The 12,192-nt window shown below is 42.8% G+C and overlaps 1 protein-coding gene across 1 annotated transcript in view; it reads right to left on the bottom strand.

The window, feature by feature from the left end:
* The window catches only part of mylka (myosin, light chain kinase a), a 77,556-nt gene extending 71,755 nt beyond the window's left edge, over window positions 1-5,801 (bottom strand). Inside the window, exon 1 of the mRNA XM_049594377.1 lies at window positions 5,670-5,801. The gene's annotated coding sequence lies outside the window, so the exon portion shown is untranslated. The remainder of the gene's footprint in view (window positions 1-5,669) is intronic.
* Between the last annotated feature and the right edge of the window lie 6,391 nt (window positions 5,802-12,192).

Genomic DNA, 12,192 nt, shown 5'->3' with positions numbered 1-12,192 from the left:
TAAATGTGGCCCAATGTTATCCATTCAATGCTAACTGTGACTCACCATCATCAAATCAATGCTGAATGCGACCCAACATTAACCAGTCAATGCTGAATGTGACCCAACGTTATCCATTCAATGCTAACTGTGACTCAGCATCATCAAATCAATGCTGAATGCGACCCAACATTAACCAGTCAATGCTGAATGTGACCCAACATCATCCAGTCAATGTTGCATGTGACCCAACATCATCCAGTCAGTACTGCATGTGACCTAACATCATCCAGTCAATGCTGAATGTGACCCAATGTTATCCAGTCAATGCTGAATGTGACCCAACGTTATCCATTCAATGCTAACTGTGACTCAGCATCATCAAATCAATGCTGAATGCGACCCAACATTAACCAGTCAATGCTGAATGTGACCCAACATCATCCAGTCAATACTGCATGTGACCTAACATCATCCAGTCAATGCTGAATGTGACCCAATGTTATCCATTCAATGCTAACTGTGACTCAGCATCATCAAATCAATGCTGAATGCGACCCAACATTAACCAGTCAATGCTGAATGTGATCCAACATCATCCAGTCAATGTTGCATGTGACCCAACATCATCCAGTCAATACTGCATGTGACCTAACATCATCCAGTCAATGCTGAATGTGACCCAATGTTATCCAGTTAATGCTGACTGTGACCCAATGTTATCCAGTCAATGCTGAATGTGACCCGTTATCCATTCAATGCTAACTGTGACTCAGCATCATCAAATCAATGCTGAATGCGACCCAACATTAACCAGTCAATGCTGAATGTGACCCAACATCATCTAGTCAATACTGCATGTGACCTAACATCATCCAGTCAATGCTGAATGTGACCCAATGTTATCCAGTCAATGCTAACTGTGACCCAATGTTATCCAGTCAATGCTGAATGTGACCCAACGTTATCCATTCAATGCTAACTGTGACTCAGCATCATCAAATCAATGCTGAATGCGACCCAACATTAACCAGTCAATGCTGAAAGTGACCCAACATCATCTAGTCAATACTGCATGTGACCTAACATCATCCAGTCAATGCTGAATGTGACCCAATGTTATCCAGTCAATGCTAACTGTGACTCAACATCATCAAATCAATGCTGAATATGACCCAACATTATCCAGTCAATGCTGCATGTGACCCAGCATCATCCAGTCAATGCTGAGTGTGACCCAATGTTATCCAGTCAATGCTGAATGTGACCCAACATTATCCAGTCAATGCTGAATGTGACCCAAGATAATCCAGTCAATGCTGACTGTGACCCAATGTTATCCAGTCAATGCTGAATGTGACCCAACATCATCCAGTCAATGCTGAATGTGACCCTAGATAATCCAGTCAATGCTGACTTCGACCCAATGTTATCCAGTAAATGCTGAATGTGACCCAACATCATCCAGTCAGCACATTGTTAAGATTATGTCACCAATTCAGTATCCGACCAACTGTCTCCCCTTCTGTTCCTGAGATGTGACACTGAGTAATGCCCAGAGAAGTATTTCTGTTTGATGATGTTTGACCTTCTGGATATAAAATGTCATCACTTCATCATTATATGCTGTTAAACATTTATGTGAAGTTTTGTCATACTTAGCTTATGAATTCTTGAGTTATGGCCAAAAATATGTTTTGTGAAGTGACCTTTGACCAGAAACTTCTGATCAGTTTATTCTTCAGTCCAAGTGGATGTTTGTGTCAAATTTAAAGAAATTCCCTTAAGGCCTTCTTGAGATATCATGTTCACAAAAATGGGACAGACAAGGTCAGAGTGAACTTTACCTTTGACCTATGACCACCATAATGTAATCAGTTCATCATTCCATGTCCAAGTGGACATATGTGCCAAACTTGAAGAAATTCCCTTGAGTTGTTCTAGAGATGTTACATTCACAAGAATGAGGCTAATGCAAGGTCACAGTGACCTTTGACCACTGGAATTCAATCAGTTCATTGTTGAGTCCAAGTGGACATTTGTGCAAAATTAAAGAAATTCCCTTGAGGTGTTCTTAAGGTATCGTGTTCACAAGCATGGGACGAACAGACGGATGGACAACCCCAAAACATAATGGGCTCTAGTTTCCCGGCGCAGCGCAGGGTGGCACAGGGTGGCGAAACCCGCGCAGAGCTAGTTTCGAGCAGCACAACCCGAGGCACGCTCAGTTTAGTAGTTTGGCAGACCGAGGTGCGCTGAGATGGGTGTGGCGGCGCAGCAGGGGGAGGTGTTGACAGATCCAGCTTGGCGCAGTGACAGTTTGGTGCCAAAAGGCTTCGCCGAAGGTGCGCTAAAAGCTCACCAGCTAAAACCAGGTCTACTTTCAGCGCAAGGGGAATGCAGCCGGTGTAAGCCGAAGTTTGGCTGACCAGTGGACACTACGCACACGTCACCAAAACCTCACAGGCAGGTTTCCAGAATATCAGGCACATTAACAATACAATAAATAACCAAAACCACTATTCAATGCAACTATCTGCAATTAGCACATAAATGTGTCTCTATATCGACTGTCCCGTCACATCTGATGTCAGATCAAAGGGGATTGGCACCGTTTAGCACGTTTAGCACGTTTGGCACGTTTGGCACGCGTAATGGAAACCCAACCTGATCTGATTAACACAGCTGCAAACTAATGAGTTCACAGCCCTCTCAGCCAACCACAAACAGCCACAGCATCAGATAGGGAGTATATATTCAGCATCTGTCATCTTAGAAAAGTCAAAAGAAAAGAAACAGAGTGAGACTGAGAGAGCGCACGCACGCATGAGAGGGACGCAACATTGATTTACAATTGTGGTGACCTCCTCCCAGGCTACCTTTGCATAATTCAGCCCGTGGAGGTCTGCGCACAGTTCCGTATATTCAGACACTGCGAGTTTGGACCTCCCGGACCAAAACATCAGTTTCCTCCTGGGAGGAGGAGTTTGGCCGTCTGACGCTGCTGCTCTCTTCTGCCATGGCGAATTGAGTAAACTCTCATTCGCCTTCGCGCGGTGCATTTAAGGGCGAGGAGAGGGGCTCATTTGATGTGATGTGTGTAAAACCCACTCCCTGCCTTCTCTCCTCCCTCTTTCCGACTTGCGTTGGTAGGAGGGATAGAGGTGGGATAGAGGAGTAGCTGTGCCAGGGTGCACTGTGTGCCAACTTACAAAATCCGCCTGGCCACACCCAGTTGGCGAAGCGCAGGTGCGCTGTGCCTCCACTGCGCCCGGTCTGCGAAACTAGAGCCCATTGCCTCTGGCCACAGCTATCACCGGCGCGGAAGCATAAAAAAACCCGTCTGTGTTCATTCTGTTAAGGGTCATTGTAACTGATAATAACATTAAACTTGTGTTATATTGTGAACCCTGACATTTTCTGAGGCTGTAACAATGTCATGTTGTTATAACTCCAGTGTGGACATGTCCAACGGAGCTAGAAACAATGACAATGATAATAAAAGTTTGACTTGGAAATCTAAACTCCTCATTTGGGTTGATTTTTGATTTGAATTTTTTAATTTTCTGTTACTTACTTGTCAGTCTGTTCTCATACACTGATTACAGCAGCAGATTTAACGTCAGAAATCAGTCATTTATGAAACAGTTGTTTGTTTCAGGCAAACGTACAGAAAAGGAGCTTTTCGTTTTGAGCCAATTACTGTCCATATCACTGAAATAAAAGTTTTTATCTGCTGTAGCTGATTAAGCTAACATTAGCTGGTTGAAACATCATGTACAGCTGATGTTTTAATCTTTCAAGTTAAGGAAAAACCCGTCCCACAAACACATTCACAGTCTCAACATCATCCTGACTGATACCAACAGATGTTAATGTGAAGCAGCTCCTCCTGTTAGTCTCCGGGTAAGCTAACGTTACGTTAGCTTGACAGCTACAGTGCAGAGCTGACACAGAGGATTATTAAAGGAGCTCAATCCAACAAAACATTGTTTGCCAGTTTATGACATTATCTAATCTGAATATAATGAGTACACCACTAGTGTCATATATTCAGAAACTGAGCTGTCTGTTTAAATGAATTGAATGTGGAAACAAGATTAGTTTGTCATTAAGTTTCATGTTTTATTTGACGGAGAACACAAATAAAGGCCTCTAGTTAATGTAAAATAATTACAATTTAATTCACAATTACAAAACTGATCAGAAACATCACAGTTAAGCACATGTTCTTCACCAGAAAAGAAACTCCTGCAACGTTAACACAGAACATCAAGCTGAGACAGTACCATCATCACATCTCCCCACAGGCTTCATATCTTATTCAAATCTTTACTTTTCTGCCCACAGGAAAGGAAATTAGATCAACAAGGTTTTGAAACATAAACTGAAGCAACTTTTAAAGATCAGAGGAGATCATGTCCAACATCAAGATGCTGAAAGTTTGAATTAGTAAAACTTTAAACGGTGTATTTAAGGTGTTTAAGTTTCCAGCATGCACCAGAGTTCATGTATAGGTCTATTTATCAGAGGAGAAGATTCCTTCTCGTCAGTCGACCGTTTCACAAACATCCTTTAAACCCTGCTCACTGTTTCCCACATATATCCAGTACAGTCCCAGTTCAACCATCATTCACCCAGTACAGTCCCAGTTCACCCAGTACAGTCCCAGTTCAACCAGCATTCACCCAGTACAGTCCCAGTTTAATTAACCCAGTACAGTCCCAGTTCAACCAACATATATCCAGTACTGTCCCGGCTCACCCAGTACAGTCCCAGTTCATTCACCAAGTACAGTCCCAGTTCAACCAGCATTCACCAGGTACAGTCCCAGTTCAACCAGCATATATCCAGTACAGTCCAAGTTGACCCTAATTCACCCAGTACAGCCCCAGTTTAATCAATGTTCACCCAGTCCAGTCCCAGTTCATTTACCCAGTACAGTCCTTTCATTAATCTAGTACAGTCCTTTCATTAACCCAGTACAGTCCCAGTTCAGTTAATCCAGTACAGTCCCAGTCCATTAACCCAGTACAGTTCCTGTTCAACCACCATTCACCCAGTCCAGTCCCAGTTCATTAACACGGTACAATCCCAGTTCAGGTAATCCAGTAACCTACAGTCCCAGTTCATTAACCCAGTACAATCCCAGTTCAACCAGCATTAACCGAGCACAGTCTCAACCAGTGTTCACTCAGTCCAGCCCCAGTTCATTAACCCAGCACAGTCCCAGTTGAACCAGCATTAACCCAGTACACAGTCTGGGTAAACTGACCCTGGTACACAGGTGATGGTCTGAGCACAGTTATTGATCAGTATTGATCAGTTATCAGATGAATTCATGTTGATATGTAATATGATTTGACTGATTGTTTTAAAAAACAAACATTAAAATAAATAATATTTGAGATTTGACAAGATCAGAATAATATTTTTTCATCAAACATAAATGACGTGTATTGACGGATCGATATCAAACCGATCGATCAGCCTGATCAGCCGTTCGTTTGTTTTGTTTGTGTCGGTGAGGCGGGTGAACCGGCGCGAGCCGCGTGCAGCACCGTTAAAGCGCTGACTCCGCCCACCTGAGAGTTCGGGTGCGTTTGTTTTTAAAAGACGAGAAAAGGGAGCGTTTCTAAAAACGAGAATATAAAACAGATTTAAACATGAAGCTGAGGAGACAGACTCACCTCCTCTGGTGCTCCTGTGGGTCTCCTGTGGGTCTCCTTCCTCATGGACTCACTGAGGAGGTTCTGTGTCCAACAGCGGAGTTTTCTTCACCTGAATAATCACTGCATTCATCACCGGGACGCTCCTCCTCCTCTTCCTCCTGCTGGTTTCTAGTTTAACCTCTCCTCCTCCTCCTCCTCCTCCTCCTCCGAGTGTTTGTGCTGCTCCGGTGGAAACAGTGTGAAAACACCGAGCTGGTGCAGGAGGAGGACAGGGGCGGACCAACTGATCCTGGACCCCTGAGGCCCCCCACCACCCCCTGATCCTGGTAGTAACCAGCAGAGCAGATTTTAGCATCTGAAGCACAGATAATAGCAACAGGATTAGGGATGGGTCACGATTTTCGATTTTCGAAGAGTCGTTTTATTTTTGAAAAATCGATTTTTTTTAATGCGACTATTACTATTTGCCGTCTTATTTCCCCCCCTTTATTTGACATGCAATTCAGCTCCTAACCGCACGAGGGCAGTGTAGGATTGCTACAGCGGTGTGAGATGCTCTTCTACAAACAGGAGAAACATGCAGAGACTACTACTCCGTGAGGTATGTCCGCAGTCATTCGGGCTTTCATAGTCGAGCGCACTTCCGCGTTGTAGTTTCCTGTAAAAATGTCCATGAAAAATCCCCGCGATGTGAAAAATACATGCCGAGCAGTCACTGGTGTGCGTGCACAGGGCTTGCGGACGTCCGCTTTGAGTCCGCGCGGACCTCCGTGGAGTCCGTTCCGCCTGATGTTCGGGCCTTTAAAGATGAATGGATCTCTGTGTGCGTGGCTCGGGGGGGGGGGGGGGGGGGGATTATTCGAAAAATTTTCGAAAAATTGCCACGAGTATAGTGTATAGTGTTGCGAATAGTGTTTTTGCTTGTGTTGCCCATCCCTAAACAGGATACTGACACCAAGATGGTGCTGGTTCAGTCCAGTGGAACTGTGAAGCCCAACACATACACCCAAAAAGTTTCTAGTGTCCAGGTTTAAGTTGCGTTGTGTTTAGCTTGTAATGACATCACACTTGAATTAAGAATTAAGTTGTTAAATTTTATTAATGTGGCAACTAGCTAGTTAGCTAGCTAATACCGAGCTAGTTAGCTAGCTTGCTAATCCCACCATGCTATCAGTTATATCGGATCATCAGATATTTGGTATGGGTTCTTGGCCAAATAAGTTGATATAATATCGGCATATCGGTTATCCACAAAAAATCTAATATTGTGCATCTCTAGCTAATTCCACCATGTTTTCATGCAACTTTCATACAGACACAGCTGTAGCTCAGACAAACCGATAAGGTGGTCCTCTCTGTCCTCCTCGCCCCTGTCTAGCTAGCTAGCTTGCTAATTCCACCATGTTTTAATGCTAACTTTACAGTATTTACAGAAAATGAGTCAAACAACATCATCACTCAGCAGATGATAGCAATGTGCTGTCCTACTCTGTCACAAGAGAGTGTGGATGAAGAATTAAGTTGTTAAATTTTATTCATGTAGCAGCTAGCTAGCTAATTCTGCCATTCTATCATGCTACATTAGTTACAGAAAATAAAATCAGCTACCATAACACTAGCTGTTTGTAGCTACGCATCAACCGTTAGCTGCACACAGCTAACATAATGGGTTTAATATATCAAAGAGTTTTATCTTTGTCAGTAATGTTTTATTGCTTTGGCGTAACTTGCCTGGAGCGCTATGAAGTCGTGAGTTGTGACTTGAAGTGGTGACTTACAGGCTCAGAAACTATCCATCTCATCTGACCATTAATAACCAAAAAAGTTGGTATATTTTTTAACTGTAGTACCTCATAGTTGCTCGTTAGCCAGCAAGCTAATGTGTCAGGTAGAGACTATTAATGCAGGGATGACGTTTTTCTGTAGTCCGACCCTGATGTTAGCATCTCTTTGGTGCATTTACTGACAGCATTTTTACGGCAAGATAATCTTCACTAATGAACACCACTTTATGATCTCTGAAGGAGGGTAAATTCAATCACCAGAATTAAAATGCTAAGACAAACTACACGGTCACATGACTTCATCATCACCACCATGAGGCTGTATAGCTGTGTTTGGTGTGATGACGTTCTGTAGTCTCATTTAGCCACTTGTTAGCAAACATCTCTTTTTTTAACGTTAACATTGTTTATTGGGTTTTACATGAACACGTTCACATCATCAGAGCACTTATTGAAAGTAACAACCTTCTTTTTGAAGACAGTTGGAATACTACAGTTTGTTTACTGATGGAGATCATTTAAAAATACTTTTGGATCATATTGAAAATGACATGTTTAATCTTCAAATGTGTTTGTTCCTGGGTTATGATTCAGGCAGACAGATGGAAGGTGTAAATACAGAGGGGGGTAGTAAATACAGATGGGTGTATGAGCTCAGTGTCTCCAGCAGATGGCGCACACAGACAGACAGATGGAGGACAGCAGCGGGTCCTGGGTCTGAACCCTGTCTCCATGGAGATGATAGATGACTCAGTGAAACATGTCTTATGGATCAATAACTCGTAGTTTTTACCAGAGTGAAAGTAGTAATACTACAGTGTAGGAGTACTCTAATGTCCTGCAGTTAAAATCTCACTGATCATTAAAATATACTTAAAGTACCAAAGGTAAAAGTACTCATTCAGCAGAGTAATCTTTAGGATATTACTGATGCATTAAATGGCCAGTGTGTAACATTTGGCATGGTTTATTGTCAATCTGAATCTGAATCTGAATATTCTACCCATTAATATGTTTATACAAGTGTATGATCGCTATAAAATAAAATTCGTTTGGTTTTCGTAGCCTTATAATTATGCTTTTATATATATATATAGCAAGGGCCTTGCTTTAGAGAGGTCGCCATCTTGCGCCGCCATGTATGTACGGCAGACCGAGCGGACAATCCAGCCAGCCAGAGAACGCGTTTTGCGTGTATAAAAGAACCAACGAAGACAGCGGAAGGAAGGAAGAAGGAGGAGGAAACAGCAGAGTGTTAGTAGTTCGTCGATAGAGAGTAGTGAAAAGTTTTTTTAGTTATAAAGTTTGCGAATGGACCACACTTACCACGCAACAGGAGAGAATGAACCCGAACTGTCATCTGCGAGGAAAAGAAGACGCAACTTCACTCCTTGTGATGCACTCTCTGTGGCGCTTTTCCTCCTGATGATATATCTCCCCAGCGATGGTAGCAGTAGCACCGAATCCCATTCTGTGCATTCAGCCTCTCTTCTCGCCCGCTCAGCATCAAACACATGGAGTTCCTCATCTGTATGCTCCGGCTCAAACAGGTATGGCTCTGGGTCTGTGTCCGCTACAAGAAACTCTTCAAAATCGTGTTCAAAGTCGTCCATTGCAGCTACTACAGTGCGGAGATATTGCTAGGCTAAATAAACAGCTGAGCTCTGTTTACAGGCTACGCTGTCAGTCAGTGTGCGGGCTGGAGATTGGTGGAGCAGAGAGGGGAGGGGGTCCCCGCTCAGCATGGTTAACGTGTATGTGTGTAAAGTTATGAAGTGTGTCTGTTATGCTAGAAGAGTCAGAGTTTGGGACAGAGTCTTTTACCCCTTGGAGTGTTACCGGAGTATCTGGAGTGCTCAAATAAACTGGCCTTTTTCCTGAACGCTCCTCTGGTCTCCTGCTCGTGAGGGATTCATTACAATATCGTAACATGGTTTAGATTTCTAAATAAACATTCACCTCGTCCCTAGATAGACCTACTCCTGAAAAACTCGTGCGCAAGGCTTTTTGTCCCTACGAGGCCACCGCCATTTGCCCGATGGGAGGGGTGAGCGAGTGAGCCCTGCAATCTAGAATTTGACCACTGATGTCACTGTTTTCCACCCATTTTACACACTGGCCCTTTAATGTGTTGATCAGTTTAATGTTGCAGCTCATTTTAATTACTTTATAATCTATAATAACACATTATCTTTTATTATTGATTATATTTTGTATCAATAATCTGGATCTGTAAAGTTAAAGCTGTCAGATAAATAAAGTGCAGCAACCTCTGAGATTTAGTGGAGAAGAAAAAATAAAAATATTTAAGTACCCTAAAATTGTACAGTGGTATAATACTTGAGTAAAAGTACTCAGTTACTGTCTCTGTCAGTGTGGGTGGAGAGGAAGGCTGTCATCAAAGCTCCTAAACAGGGGAGAGGAAGTGGAGCACAGATGCCTTCAAAATAAAAGAGCAGAGTTTGATTTCATTAAAGATCATATCGTTAACTGTCTGTGATCAGACCCCCTCCTTAATGAGACAATCATGTATCATTAACACGTTTAATAAAACTAATTAAACAAACCAGGACTCCTGGAAGTTCCTGGACAGATTCGAGGACCAAACAACTCAATGTATAAAATAAAATAAAACTATTATTATTACTGATAATAACATTCAGTCTAATATTGACTCCAAAGAACAAGATGGTGACTGAAATGTCGAGCTTGTAGCTTAAGAATGGGAGGAACAAATTGATGGGTGACGTCACGGTAACCACGTCCTTTATTTTATAGTCAGTGGTCAAAATCAGGCCCCCAGGAAGTGTGTCAGGCTCTGATGCCTGTTTTTATAGTGGCCAAACAGTGGAATTACACCGTCACGTGATGCCATGGGGCCCACAAAGACCTTCTCTCATTGACTTATGTCGGGAAAGAAATGCCTGAGCGTTACAAACCCCACAAAATGTCTCGTTTCATTATCAGTATTTGATCCATTTAGTCCAATAACATTTGGAAAGTCTGGAAGAGCCACAAGATTAAATCATTTTATCCCCATTCAAGTTAGTGGAGTGCTAACAGGAAGTTAGCAGCTCGGCTGGCAGAAGTCTCTAGGGTGCCTGCTCTATGGACTCAATGAAGCAGAAGCCCCGCATCAGTGGGCCCAACACTGTATCCTGAGGCCTGTACTATGAAGCAGGATTTGGGGTTAGTGAGGTAGCTTCAGGGTTAACTCTGGGTTTTCAGTACTATGAAGCTGGTTCTCTTTTTACCAGGATAAATTACCGTGGTAACTGATGCTGATCAGTTAACCAGCTCTGGAGCAGCTCAACTGATCAGAGTATCAGATCCCAGCCTGTCAACACCCCGACCTCTGACTAATCAGATCACTGAAGAAAAAAGTATCCGTGGACAAAAATCTGGAGTCTCAGGTAAAAAAGAGGAGCCTGTATATTGTTATAGGTCAGTAAAATCATTTCCTTGTTCCAGGGCTCTGTTTCCACTGGGTTTAAAACAGAGCTTCTAACAAACACAGAGATTGTTTACAACATCAACCCTTTAAATCTGAGCAAATTGGCTGGATTTCTTTTAAATACATGTTTGGAAGAATAGCAGTCAACAATGAAAGAGGTAATGACCCAAAAAAATTAGCAAGAAATTAGTAAAAAGAGAAAATTTAAGACAAGAAATTAAGTTAAAAAACAAACAAACAAACAAGGAAATGACCTGGAAAGAGTGCTTAAAAATTCTAAAAAAGTATTTCCTGTTGAATTTACAAACAGTTCAGTTTGTGTCAGAGTGCGCTTCGACACTCAGAATGAGTATTTCTGAACACACTACTCTCATCATATCTTCCTCCATTGTCCAAAACATTGTCTAAAACACGCAAACAGAACTTGTTAGCTAGCGCTAGCAAATGTCTGTGGAGATTTTTTTTGCATCCATTTAAGCCCCGCCCACCAAAAAACATCATCTGGTTTACGAGCAGTAAAAGGGTCTATAGTCTCGCTCACCAGACCTTTCTCAAGAAAAGAAAGGTCTGGCTGGGCCGACTCTCACTTTGAGATTGGCGAAAAAAACGCCCCGGCTGCTTGTATTTCTTTCAACCAATCACAGTCGTTCTGGGCAGTGCCATAGCAACAGTGCGCTTGCAAAAATATTGCCGGGGGGAAACAGGTTTTGGTGTCACACACCCACAAAAATATCGCCTACAGGACGCGAACCATGGCAGAAAAATGGCTACATCCCCGCAAGATCAAACACAGCAAAAGTTAGTAAAGGATGTGTTGAAAACGGTTGAAAACTGCTACACAACCGGAGGTGGTAGGGCGGGACTTCAGCAGGTGGCTCGTTCCGCCCAATGAGAGGCTGATCTACGCAGCGAACTTCCGCCCACTCAGACGAAAGGGTCTATACCAAGCAGCAACCTCCAGGGATGACAAGTGAAGCCAATGCGGAAGTGCCAAAATCTTGAGGCAGGCTCCAAAAGCCCAGTTAAATGTTAAAAATGCTCAACTTTACAGCAGAAATAAACATGTTTACAGCCTGGTACAAAAAACGGTTTTGGTGTCTATAGCTAATTTCCCCTTTCATGACATCTGTACGGGGGGTGAAATTTTTTTTTTTTATAACTCATCTGTTTATATTTTATTAAGGGTTAAGTTGCACATAACTAAGGGCATGGTCACTTTGGGTAACAGGTGGTGCCATCATGGGTGGCTTACTAGCCGTTGGCTGTCTGCTAGGCGTCATCTCAGCTAATTTGCAAATCATTG

The sequence above is a fragment of the Epinephelus fuscoguttatus genome, linkage group LG13 (genome assembly GCF_011397635.1).
Source record: "Epinephelus fuscoguttatus linkage group LG13, E.fuscoguttatus.final_Chr_v1".
NCBI lineage: Eukaryota > Metazoa > Chordata > Actinopteri > Perciformes > Serranidae > Epinephelus > Epinephelus fuscoguttatus.
The sequence above is the reverse complement of the archived record's forward strand: the minus strand, read 5'-3'. Positions and strand labels throughout refer to the sequence as shown.